Source organism: Talpa occidentalis, unplaced genomic scaffold, assembly GCF_014898055.3.
Source record: "Talpa occidentalis isolate TD23 unplaced genomic scaffold, MPIMG_talOcc4v2.1 talOcc4.10, whole genome shotgun sequence".
Taxonomy (NCBI): Eukaryota; Metazoa; Chordata; class Mammalia; order Eulipotyphla; family Talpidae; genus Talpa; species Talpa occidentalis.
Window position 1 is genome coordinate 20,634,288 of NW_023600993.1, and position 13,614 is coordinate 20,647,901.

General features: G+C 40.8%; 1 long non-coding RNA gene across 2 annotated transcripts in view; it reads right to left on the minus strand.

Annotated features, from left to right (window-relative positions):
• Window positions 1-13,614, minus strand: part of LOC119252607 (uncharacterized) — a 53,708-nt gene that overhangs the window by 6,053 nt on the left and 34,041 nt on the right. The window contains exon 4 of one of the 2 annotated variants that reach the window (XR_008550951.1): window positions 4,411-4,583. This is a non-coding gene — a long non-coding RNA (uncharacterized LOC119252607). Of the gene's footprint in view, window positions 1-4,410; window positions 4,584-5,255; window positions 5,391-13,614 lie in introns of those variants that run through there. The other variant, XR_005126862.2, reaches the window with a different exon arrangement.

The following is a 13,614-nucleotide window of genomic DNA, read 5'->3' on the forward strand; positions in this document are numbered from 1 at the left end:
CTCACCTGACTGGTATCTGGCAGTCTGAAATCTGCATGGCAGGGTGACAGGTTTGAAACTCTTAGGCAGGAGCTGATGCCATTTAAGGCAGAATTTATTCTTCAGGGATCCTCACTTTTGTTCTTAAAGCTATCCAGTGATTGGATAAAGTCCACTTACATTATCGAGGGTTAGTCTCCTCTACTTAAAGTCAACTAATTGTAGATGTTAACCACATCTACAAAAATACCTTCACATCAACACCTAGGTTAGCATTTTGTTTAAATAACTGTGTATTGTAACCTAACCAAGTTGAAACACAAAATTAAACATCACACCTCTTCATCTGATTTATAAATACAACAAAGAGGATGGAATACAGCTGTGCTGAGGACTTAGTGTACACTCTGCTGCCATCCACCTGCCTCAATGATTTCTGTCTCCAGCCTTTTCTCTCTTCTGGAAATGTCTATTATATTTTAAAGTTCCAATCTGCTTTTATTCTTGGGGCATGCTTATCTTCTTTTTTTTCTGGACTACCCAGAAATATACCTGTCTGGTACCCAGCTCCATTGCTAGCTAGGCTTGTGTCTGGTTAACTGGAATGGTATAAGATTTTGTAGGTGTCTTCTACGCCATGGCTACCATGCACCGTCAGGTAGGCAGTGGTGTGTAGGGCTTAGGGCAGCAGGGCTAATATCCTAGATTATGTGAATAGTAACCTCTGGAGTAGGGCAGGATAATAGCTTTACAACCGTAAACGGAGACCTAACTTCCATGCATGCATGCATGCATCCATGCATCCCCCATCATAACTGCCTCCTTCACTCATTCTGGGGAATCCATACTCGAAACTTCATTCATTGGAGAAAATCAAAGTATCATCTGAAGTTGTGAATACCTGAGACACAATAAAAGCCTTCCTCAGTCACTATCCTTCAGTGCAAGGTTAGCAAATTTTCCCTTAAGGTAGATTGTGATAAGGCCTAGAAGACAGATAACATACTGGACAAAGAGGTTCAGAGTATTCATCAGAAGGCAAACACATTTGAAAACACACATCACAAATTTCTCTACAGTTAACCTTGTTTTATTCTCTTTTTTTTTTAAAGCTTAGGATTAATTTTGACTATATGTCTCTGAAAGGATTACTTGAAATCCAAATCTCTCCTTAAGCTCTGCTCAGGATTTTTTTCTCTTTCTCCAGCTGTCCTTGGCCTCATTTGTGCTTTCACCTTGTTAGGCAATGTGCCTGGGGGAAGCACTGCCCTAGATCCTGCTCCTTTTTCCCTTAGGTCTTACTGTCTAGATTCCCATTCACATCTGCAGACCTGCCCCCTTCTTTCTACTAAAGACATTTATCCAAAATGTCCAAGAACATTTATGGTCTACAAGCTGAGAAAGAATTATTTCTGGTTCGCTCAATAAGACTTAGGTCATGAAACAGTATAACTTTTTTTTTTTTTTTAAGACTTATTTATACAAGAACTAGGGTATGGGCCAGAGGCACCGGAGGGTGAGAGGATTCACCAGAGACAGAGTGGGGAACAGATGGACTGAAAACACTGCTGAGGGAAGCAGCAGGTGAGACAGGAGAGGTCTGTCACACCATGTGGGTATCTCCCTGACTGGCTGGGAATAGAACTGGGCTGCAGAGGCTGTGGACAGCTTCACAGCACTGCACTCAACCTGCTTTGCCACTGGGGAGGCTCATTAGTAGAACATTTTTTAATGAAGTCCATGGAAGGTATTACCTTAATAAGCCATAAACAATGTACCTAGTGCATGTGATGAGTATGGTTGCCTTAAGGAGAAATTAAAGGCCTGACTTATGACTATGATAAAAATGCATTTGAATTAAAGAAAAATGAGATGGATCTAGAAGAACTCTGTAAGCTTTATGCTTCCTTTCAGCAACAAGTTTATTAGGTGGAAAGTGACTTTGACAATAAATTTACATAAGTTTTCTTTTGCCTGAGAATTTAGAAAATTGCAAATCACAGCACATCTGAGCTTTAGGAAACCAGTCTCATTGGCTGCTATTGCCAAGAGCAAGATGGAGTTGGTTTAATAAATTAGATGATCTCGGGGCCTCCCCGGTGGCGCAGCGGTTGAGCGCTGGGTTGCGAAGCTGCCCGCAGCCTCTGCAGCGCCGGTTCAATCCCCGGCTGCTCCCCGGCCACCGGAGGAGGGTCCCACATGGCGCGCAGACCTCTCCTGCTGCCCGCTGCTCCCCTCAGCAGTGTACTTCAGTCCTTCTGCCTGCTCTGCTCCCCGCTCTGGCTCTGGTGAATTCTCTCACCCTCCCACGCTTCTGACTGTACCCAGTGCATGTATAAACAAAACAAACAAACAAATAATAAATAAATAAAACATGCCTCTATAAAAAAAAAATTTAAAAAAAAAAAAAAATTAATAAATTAGATGATCTCTACATCTAGACATATACTTCCCACAATGCTCCAATATAGTTTAAAGGACTCCGAGAGAAATATATAAATTATACCAAGATTAGAAAAGAAAGGTAGGAAATCAATAAACTTTTGTTTAAAAAAAAAGAAAGGTAGGTAAAGAAATCGAGAAAAGGAAAAATAGTTTTGTGATTCTATAGTATGCAAATTAAATTTATCTGCAAGAATGTTCTTTCTTGCAACTTACCGCTTACATAATTTCATTTTTTCTATTATTTATTTGCCTCCATATTTTGCATTTTTGAAATTGAAGCTCCTTTTACAAAAGACACAATCTTTGGGTCTCCCTGGTAGCGCAAGGGATTAAGTCTCAGCACTATGAAGCTACTGGCAGCCACTGCAGCAAGAGTTTGATCCCTGGCCAGGGACATGACCCACATGGTGCAGCAGATCTCTCCCTCTTGCCTCCTGCTCCCCTCAGCAGTGTATTTTAGTAGATCTGCCTAGTCTGTTCTCTACTCTGTCTCTAGTGCATCCTCTCACACACACCCCACCCCCACCCCCACCTCTGGCCTACACCCCAGCTCTTGTATGCATAAACAAATAAATCTTTAAACAAAAGACAGGATCTTAGAAATGAAATGTGCTAATCCAGTGCCCTATAACTAAAGCCACACCTCATTTGTTAATAGTCTGTCTCATGTGTTTCCACTGGCTTCTCATATCCATATTTTATTTTTTTTTTAATTAGAAATATAAATTCCTTGAGACAAGGATAGTCCCTAGCAGTTGCTAGGTACTTTATACACACTCTTTTATTCAGAATTCTTTCAGTAACTGTATGATAGCTTCTTCCCACTCTATAAACAAGGAGTTTAAGACTCCGAAGTTACTGGCCTAAGGTGCTATTGCCAACTTAGCTGTAGAACTGCGTTGATGCTGATCTGGCTGACCCTTCTCTCTTTCAACTGTATCATTCTGCATCTGCTTTCGCACACTGATCAGGCCTTAGTATCAAATTTGGATTCCCCATAAAGCTTCTTAGTATTCTATGAACATAGGAGGTGCTCAATAAATGCTTGTTCATTGAGTGAATGACTAATATTTCATGTCCTTTTTTAAAGCAACTCCACTGACATGGGAACAATTTTGGTTTCTGCTTTTTTCTCACCTTGGTTAAACCTGTTGGGATATCTTGGGTATGTTGTTGCTGTCAGGGACAGAAAAAAAAAAAGGCCTCTTGAAGGACAAATCATGCTGTTCAACTCCCCCACTTTTTGCTGAGAGGGTCTTCTTGCTAAACCCTCAGTTGTAGGAGTAACTCTCTGTGGGGAGGTGAGGGTCTGTGTGGTTTTCATGAGGGTGGGCTAGAATTTACCCTGGAAATCTTGACTAAAATGTTTTTGTGGGTCTAGGGCACAACTGGTTGACACCTAGGAAACTCTCTGAGGGTAAAGCCACAGCTTGGTTAAATCGGGTGACTCACAAGTGTGAAGATTCGTGTTTTAGCACCTGGCAATCAAGAGGCAGAATTAAGCCACTTAAAAAATGAACACTGATGAAAAGCTCAGAACCTTTGCAAAGCTCCAGGCCATGGCATATATTAGAATCTTAATTGTACCACTGAGCTGAATTACCTTCTAGCTTATTTTTGATTCATATTAAAGAAATTCAAAGTGACAATTCTAGGCTGGGGAGCAGGCTTTTGCGTCCTGTCCTGGGGTTATGTTCCCCTGTTTCAACAGATTTGATGTTAGAAGCCTCCTGACAAGCGGGTTCACGTTGGTATTTATTGGATAGTCTTGTAACAGGGCAATTATGAGATCTGAACACTATAATAAAGATTACAAATAATCCAAGTCTCAGCAACTTGCAGATGTAAGGAAAGATGGAAAGACAACCATAGTTATACAAGTATATACCTCTTTACTTTGAAAATTGCTTTTTGATTTCTTCAGGAAAAATTGCAATTGTGTGAGGAGAGGAAGGAGAGAGGAAGGGTAGGGATCTTACTACGCACTGGTGTTGCTCTCTCCACAGCCAAGTCACGGGTAAAGAAAGCGACTGATGCTCATCGTCCACTTCACGGTACTGTTTCTCTGTCTGGGAAGAACCGGCCGATTTCTTAGAAATTTTGTTCAGTGGTGATGGTGCACGGGTGCATTGGGGAAGGAAATTCTAAGGGGACTGCACCTGAGGGGGTCGGGGGAAGCAAATATTGTTTAAAAATGAACAATGATATAAAAAATAAAAATAAAAAATGGAAAAATATAATTATTATGATTATAATAACACATTAAATAAACACAATATTCTACATAAAATAAAAAAATTGCTCAGTTTTTAACATTTCTAGTATTCTGCCTGCTAACAATTTACAAACATGATTTAGTACTGAAAATGAAAGCATTTCATTATTTGCAAGAGAAAGTATTGGAGGCAGATACATATTTGTAGTTAATCTAATCACTCTGCCTTTTTATTTTTTTTTTAAAGATTTATTTATTTATGCATACAAGAACATGGATACAGGCGGTGAGAGGATCTACCAGAGACAGAATGGGGAACAGAACAGGCAGACTGACTGAAATACACTGCTGAGGGGAGCAGCGGTTGAGTCAGGAGAGGTCTCCTGGCCATGTGGGTATCTCCCTGTCCAGGGATCGAACTCCTGCTGCGGTGGCTGAGGTTAGCTTCATAGGTTGTGTCTTAACCTCTTGCACCACCAGGGAGGTTCCGCTCTGCCTTTTTAAACAAGCCCTTTGGCCTTGTCAGTCACCTGGTATCTTACAGATTTTTTTTAATAAGCTATTTAGATTTCTTCACATTTTACATTTTTCAGAATTTTGCTTACCCCCATAGCTTGAGACACTGACTTGTACAGTAATTACTGAAGGTTACACAATAACTGAAAGTATGACACAGTAACACAGATGCCAGGCATTCACTTTATCAAAAGTCTCAGAGGCTCTTATTTAAGGTGGTGGGGAAGCTTGATATCTGGAATCAGAAATAAAAGAAACAAGAATTGGATGCACATGAATCTTAATCATTTAGAACTCTTTTTTTCCCCACTGAAATTTGAGCTCTGTGAGGACAATCATGTCTAGTTTTGTCTACCTACCTTTTTTTCTTGCTGTTGAGTGTCTGAGATACAGCAGGGACTACATAAACATCTTGTTAATAAGTAAATGAATAAGGCAGGGAAAAGTGTGCCTGTATTGTTCTCTTAGTACCACCAACCATAGACTAGAATCTGGTACTAGTAGGTGCTTAACAAACAATCGCATACCCGAGTATCTTCCTGGAGTTTAATAACAAGTTGTTAGACTGTTACACATATGATTACATTGAGTTTTAGATACAAGTTAATAGTTCAGGATTGATGGTTCCCAGATAGTATAAATAAGGGCCATATCTTAACCTAAGAATGGTCTACAAGAAGGCACTACCACTAGAGGTGATGCCATCTTGCCTAGCTTGAAGGGATCAACTACTGACTTGTTTGTTTTGACTCATAACTCTTTATTTAGTATGTTAAAAGAAAATCAAAGTCATCCTTATTCCATTACAGGAAAGGGATGACATGGAGAAGATTTTAGTATGGCATTAACTGTGCTATAGAAATTAGAACATTTGGTAGTGCATAGAATGCACCCCTCTTCCCTCTCCTCCCCGCTCCCCACCCACCCCCACACCCTCCTACCCCCAGCTCCTGTTGATGCAGTGTAAAAGGAGTGATGATTAATGGATTGGAAGTCTGAAGACTCTGGTTTTGGGTCTTGCTTTGCTGAAAATCATAATGAATTGCTTAGCTCTTTTGAGTCTTCTCCTTGTCTGTAACAAGACAACTTTCGAAGCAACACTATCAAGGAATTCATGCCCAGGAGGAAAAATACATGGCTAGAAATTACATGTATCTGATTGAAAACATACAATCACATGATGAGTACCAACTTGCTTTCTCAATGTGCTATCAAAGAAATTCTAATCATCATACCTCAACAGCTTACAGGAAACCACCATCTTGATGTTAGAAAACAAACAGGAAACACTGCTTATCTCTGGGCAGTCAAGATTTCTAAAGCAATTATCTACTCTTGCTGGATTCATATTTTGACAACAAAGCTGTCAAATCATATCTGGTATTTTCCAGGACTTAACCTAGTTCTTCACAATACATCCAGTTTAGAAGGAATTTGCCAAAGAAAATGGAAGATTTCATAGGCCAGGGGGAAAAAAAAAGTTAGATATTAAAACAATTCAATATCAAATAATAATTTGGTATTGTTTTCAAATATAGCTTAATATGAAGAGAAGGATCTCAAACTGTGTATGCAGTAGGATCTCACATAAACATGCACACACACACACACAGTGGGAAAGAAGATGGACAGAAGAACACCAATATGATAATCATTATGCTCTTGGGGGACAGGGAGGGGGGTCGTATGCGCAGGTCATAGTTTCAACTGCTTCTTTCTGCATATCAGTGTTATCCAAATTAAAGCCAATAAATACACATTGCTTTTATAGTAAGAAAGGTTAAAAAATATTATTGAAAACTGTGTTAAATGCAACCCTAATCCTCTGCAGACATTTCATATTGGAAATTGTAGAATTTAGGATGTAGGGGACTCCAAAAGCCATGTAGTCTCAACACCATAATTTAGCAGAGGCAGAAACCAAGTTTCAGAGAAATAAAGTGACTCACTCATGTATGGGAGTGGAAGTAGGCAGGGAGGTGGGGGAAGCCTGAATGTAGAAGTGGGCAGGGAGGTGGGGAAGTCTGACTTAGAACCTAAGGTCAGAGCCCTCTCTATTGCACAATTCTAACATCTATGTGACATGGGGAAGTTTGATAAAATCTACTCTTCACGCATGGTGAAGTGTGAAGTTGTACTCACACACACATATTTGTAAATTAATGGCAAATCAATACAATTTTGAAAGACAATTAATTGTAAATAATACCCCAACACCCCCCCCCCGCCCGGCAATAAAACCCAAAACCACTACCCAGAAGTACATTGGCAGGGAAATACAGTTTTTAAAATGCATGATCAAATGCCCAATACCATGTGACTTGAATAAATATGCCCAATTTTAAGAAATACTCTTTCTCATCCCTGGCCACAAATAAGAGCAATCACATCGCCTGAGCGGGCTGCTCTACAAGGCAGATAGAGGCTCAGCCTCTGCCCTCTCTACTGACAACCTGTAACATGCACCATCTACTAAGAAATGCATAAGCCCATCAACAGAAGAGAGAAGGGAGAGGAGTAGATCTGACTCATATAAAGGAAAACAGAATACCAGATTTCAGTGGTATAAATGGGAACCCAAAAATCAAATATGGTAACCTTGGGAGAAAGATTTGCTTTGTAATTCCACTTAATGGATGAGTAAACTGATGTTGAAATTCTAAAATACCTGTCTAAGATCATAGCTAGTAAGTACTATAGGCAAAATCTGAACCCAGGTTAATTACCACCCTGACTAGAGAGCTTTCTCATCATTCTTCAGCCACAAACCCCTAGTTACTGGGAAAGAGGGCAACATTGCATAAAACAGACATAAAATTGGAAATTTTGATCAAGTGCAAGGATACAAGGTTACCAAGAATACAGTAGACAATCAGATGGAACTCAAAGTCATCACTAACCTGCTAGAGGTCAGCTTTGGGTGCTGTTGGGGCTCCACTGTGGTCTCTTTCCTAGGTTGGTGTATCTTTCCCAGTAATGGCTCGCCACTGCCTCCTTCCCTGGAGAATTGCCCTCAACAGAACTACCAATGGAATCCACATCCCCTGAGAAGCAACCTACAGCCCATGATGGACTGACTCAGAGGTACGGGAAGCAGCCTGCACAGTAGGACCCACTGGTGGTAAAATTGACATTTTGCTTCCCTCACTCCCTTTCTCCTGAAAGCACTCCTTCAACAAATCACTTGAACAAAAGAGGGTCGCCAGAGTTAAGATAAACAAGTAAACACAAGCAAACTCATGTAGACAAGATAGAGGGGCTTAGGGAGGACCACTCGGGTGCTTCACAACTATCAAGGCAACTGGGGGCACAGAGGAGCAATTTACCAGAGTTCTAAAACAGCCTGGGGTAGCAGGATTGTGAAAACTACTACACCCCCCTTTGTTGTCAAGGAATCAGATGTGGAATTCATGGGAGGAATGTGGACCTTTTAAAAGGGATCATGCTCTAGAGGGGAACCTGAGAGGTTTTGGGAGCAGGCAGCCAAAGGAAAAACACAACTTGGGTCAGAGGTTGGAAATCTTTCCTATAAAGGGTCAGATAGCAAATATTTAATCTTCAGGGGCCATATAATCTGTGTTGCAATTACTCAACCCTGCTGTTAATACACAGAAATAGTAATATGTAGTGGATGGGGATGGCTGCGTTCCAATAAAACTTTATATACAAAAGTAGGCACTGGGCAGGATTTGGCCCACCTGCTACGGTTTGCCAATCCTTCGTTTAGGACAAAGTAAAGGCAGTCAGAGATGAGTTGTCAGGAAGTCTACAAAGAACTGATGAACTTGTCCACAAAGAGCTCACTTTAAACGTCTATTCATCTTATGTCCATTCCCCTCTAGTAAAATCATCTCTGCTCTCCTTTTATTCCCAAGCTGCACCTGTGGAAAGGTTAGAAATTGAAATGAGTAAACTGAAAAAGAGTGGGAAAAGAAAAGGCTTCACGTCAAATCAAATGAGCCGTTTGAATAAAGGGACCAGACATTTTTAATTATTGAATTGAGACTGTGATGTAAAGAGACTGTGGAATTTTCTATTAACTTCAAGTGACCAGAAAAGGCACAGATACTTGGTTTATTTTTCATTCAGTGGCAGAGAAAAAAATGTTCTCCCTTGAATAAATTTTAAAGAGAAATGAGAGACATGAATAAAGTCGCTTTCTTATTACTTTATACATGTCCTACTTGTTCGAGGTACCTCTTACATTTGTCTCTGTGGGTTCTCATCTGGGGTATAATATGAAAATTCTTCCAATATTGGAGAATCTCCAGAGAAGCCAAGAAAAGGCTCTCTTGAAGGGACACCGGTGTGAGCTGGAGATGACAAAGATGTGACCACGAACCTGGGACAACTAACACCATCCCTGTCCCCTTCACCCTCCACCTACCTCTCTATTTAATCCAAAAACTGGGAGAGGGGAAGACACAGGCAAGTGGACGGTGAGGAAAGGGCAGGACAATCAAACCCCTCCCGGGTAGGAAGCAGGGGAGGGAGGGGTTGCTTAGAGGATTTTGCTTTGTTACAAGGGACTTGATATTCCAATTTCAATCTCCGAATTAAAGACTGTGATATCAAAAACATTAATTCAAAAGGATACCTGCACCCTTATGTTTACTGCAGCATTTTTTATAGTAGCTAAACTATGGAAAACCACCCAAATGCCCAAAAACAGATGACTGGATCAAGAAGATGGGGCATATATACACAATGGAATACTATCCAGAAATCAAAAAAGGTAAACTCGTGCCATTTGCAGCAACATGGACAGAGGTAGAAGGGATTGTGCTCAGTGAAATAAGCCAGAAGGAAAAAGAAAAATATCAGATGGTTTCACCTATAGGTGGAATATAGAGGAACCAAATTAGGGATCAGGGGAAAAATAACAACAATAAATTAAAAAAAAAAAAAACAAAATTAACAGGCAACTATAAATCAGAGACATTCTGCAGGGGAGGGGGAGGGAGAGGGATCTAAACAGGGGAGAGAAGAGCACAAGGGACTACAGTGATAGTGCATGGGGTGAATTGGTGGTGGGAACTCTATGGCGACTACACCTGAGAGGAGAAAGCAAACATTGTATAAAAATAAACAACGGTGTGAAATATATATAAATAAATTATATATATATAACTATATATATATTTATATATGACTGTGACATAAAGTGACTGTAGGTACCTAAGAATTAACAGACCTGCCCTCACTCTGTATCCCACGGCCCCCATAGGCCTTCCTAGGAAACCCAGGATCATAGGAACCAATTCCGTGAGTGTTCAGGCCCCACTCCTGGATGTGAGACCCAGGGCTGGTCAAACATCATGAGCCTCCCAATATCCAGCACGACTAACTTGGGGTAGGGGTATCTGAGCCAAAGCAGTCAAAATCAAGTTAAATTCAACTAAGGGGCATTTTTTTCATACTGCTGGATTTTAGTCTGGAAAAATCTACATCTGGGATGGCTGGACCAGCCAGTGAAAAGAGCCTGTTTGTCTTCACAGGGATTCCCTTATTACAAGGATCTGTGTTCCTTGGAAGCACACAGAAGACCCTGCGGGGGAAGGTGACAGTCACTGGGAAGAAAGGGAGGTCAAGCAAGGGTGCAACATCAAGCAAAGGCCTGTGGCTTTGGCTAAGTTCTGTGGGAGGTGGGGCAGTGCTGGGGACAACCTCACCTGCAGAGTTGTTCCCCCCAGGGGTGAGGGAGTTAGGGTGTATACTGCTGCCCCAGCGAGTCTTGTGAAGGTTTACCCCGGAAGATCTTACATTCCCCAGCACACAAAGTTGAAGGGGCAGCAGCAGGAAAGTGTCTTCAGAGGCAGACAGCAAAGGTGCTGTCTGTTGCAAGTAAAAGGACAACAGTAAAGGTTAATGAGGGGCCCAGGTAGAGAATGGACCATTTCTGCTACCTGCTAGAGAAAGGAGGAATGGGAAGAGACAGAGAAAACATGAGGTCTTAGGACAATTTTGAACCCCCCTGTCCAGCATTCCTGAAATCCTGATTTACCCCTGGACTTCACAGTTTTATAGGGAACTCTTGAGTTTTCTATTACTTACAAGAAAAAGTGTCTTAATTGGCGGAGACACACAGTCTGCCTTTGCCATATTGCACAGTGGGAAGAAAACAAACCTTAAGAGGTGTTGTACTGGCCTTTGGCTCTCAAGTTTTGTAAATATATTCTCTCACTGAGCTTAGTGTCTCCATTTCTATTCTTAATAACCACCCAGTTGTAGAACTGCAGAGGTAGGAGTCTTTCACACCCTTATGAAAATCCAACTCCTGAGAATCAGGGAAGCCTGAAAGGTCTGACCCCAGCTGGGGATGAACCCCAGGTGCACTTGGGACCTTAATAAATAATGGAACACAAGTAGAAAAAAAGGCAAGAAATGTGGAAAATGTGATATCTCAGTTCTGAGGCCCGGTGGACTAACTTGGCAGTCTTGGATAGAAACAGATTAAGTGTGAGAAATCACTCATCCCTAATATATAGTCATTTCATAGACTTTACCATTGTGAGAAGCATTCAGCCTCAGTAAGTTACACACAACAAAATGCATTTTTTCACTTCAGGGGACTTCACCAGTTGATTAACTATAAAAAGAGGGAGGCTGGTGAGTAAAAGACTAAGTTTTCACTTCAGGGAATTCTGGTTGAGCCCTTTAAGAAACAGAGTTCATGTCTCAGCTCTGGGACTCTTGTGGATAATAGCTCACATCAGAAAGCCAACCTAAAGGATTTGGCAAGTGGGGACTATTACAGAGGGTATGATGGGCAGAGAAACATGGGAAGTCTCTCCTCTCTTCTTCATGACTAGGAAAACTTTTAAACATATAGCAAAAGTGGGGACTTAGAAAACCGGCATCAGAGCTGACTTGAAATTGCCTCATATTTTTGGAGAAACAACATGTTGTAGTTTCTACAAAGAAAGATGGTAGCTGTACAAATATTCTTCTTCACTAAACTGTCTAGTCTTCCCTTTCTCGTGGGAGGGAATCCACATGTCACCAGGATAGGGGATAAGGAAAACATTCCCAGACTCCACCTGTCAGTGTGGCTGGATTTACCAAAAGGCAAACTGGTTACATAACTGGTATGAATCTCTACAGGACTTTTTTTTTTTTAAATGTTACTATTCCAAAATAAATAACCTGACTCTTCCACTCAGTAGCTGTATGACTGAGACCCAACTAGTTCTCTCTATTATAAAAATAAGTTTTACAGGTTTGAGAATTAATTAGATAATCTATAATCTTCATACACTAAGCACTTAATAAATATCGGTTAGGATAGTACCAATTGCTGTTGTTGCTGTAATTGTCATTATTAGGAGTAATCTGGAAAAAACTGAAAAAGGTGGAGCCCCTTTTCCATTTTCCATGAATTGGTTTGAACCAATCTGAACCAGTTTGAGCTGTTCAGTACCAGTTTTAGCCAGTTTGATCCAGTCAGAACCTGATTGTATTGGTCAAAACTGGTTTGAGCTGGTATAAACCAGTTAGAACTGGTCTGATGTGGCCAGAATCATTTTGATCTGGCCAATACCAATGAAACATTGTCTATCGGAACTAGTTTGAACCAGGGTGAGCCTGTCAGGCTGGTTTTAACTGGTTTGATTTGGTGAGAACCAGTTTCAACTGGTCAGAACCAGTTTAAATGGCTTAAACCAGCTAGAATTGGTCTAAACCAGTTTGCATTTGGTCAGAACCAGTTTGATCCAGTCAGGGCCAGTTTCAGCCTGTCAGAACCAGTGTGTAGATTAGTGTGATATAGTCAGATCCAGTTTGAGCTAGTCAGAAGTGGTTTCAACCTGTCACGAGTTTGAACTGACTTAAACAGCCAGAATCGTCTTCAGCTGGTAAGAACTGGCTCAAACCAGCCAGAACTGGTTTGATCTTGTCAGAACTGGTTTGATCTTGTCAGAACTGGTTTGAACCACTTTAAGTCACCCAGAACTGGTTTCAGAACCTGTTTGCCCCAGTCAGAACCAGTGTGAAGTGGTCAGAACTGATTCTAACTGGCTTGATTTTGTCAGAACTGGTTTCAACTGGTCAGAACTGGTTTGAAGTGGCTCAAATCACACAGAACTGGTCTAAACCTGTTTTATCCAGTCAGAACTGTTTTGAGCCAGTTAGAACCAGTTTGAGCCTATCAGAACTAGTTTGAAGCACAGAAATCATGAGACAAATAATCTTTTGGGATCCCTGACACTTGGTGAGCTTGTGGATTTCATTTCCATTGTTTGATTTCCTTTTTAACTAGGAAATTTTATGAATGACAAATATTCTAAATATTTGGATAGTTGTATATCTATTTAGAGATTTAAACTGAGCTTTAATACTGTACAAGAATAGGTCACAAATTGTTAACAAGTGGAAGCGCACCACTGCATTAGTAACTATGAGGGGCATGATAGGGTGTTAGAAGATATGTAATTTGAAAAAAGTTAAAATATATTTTATAT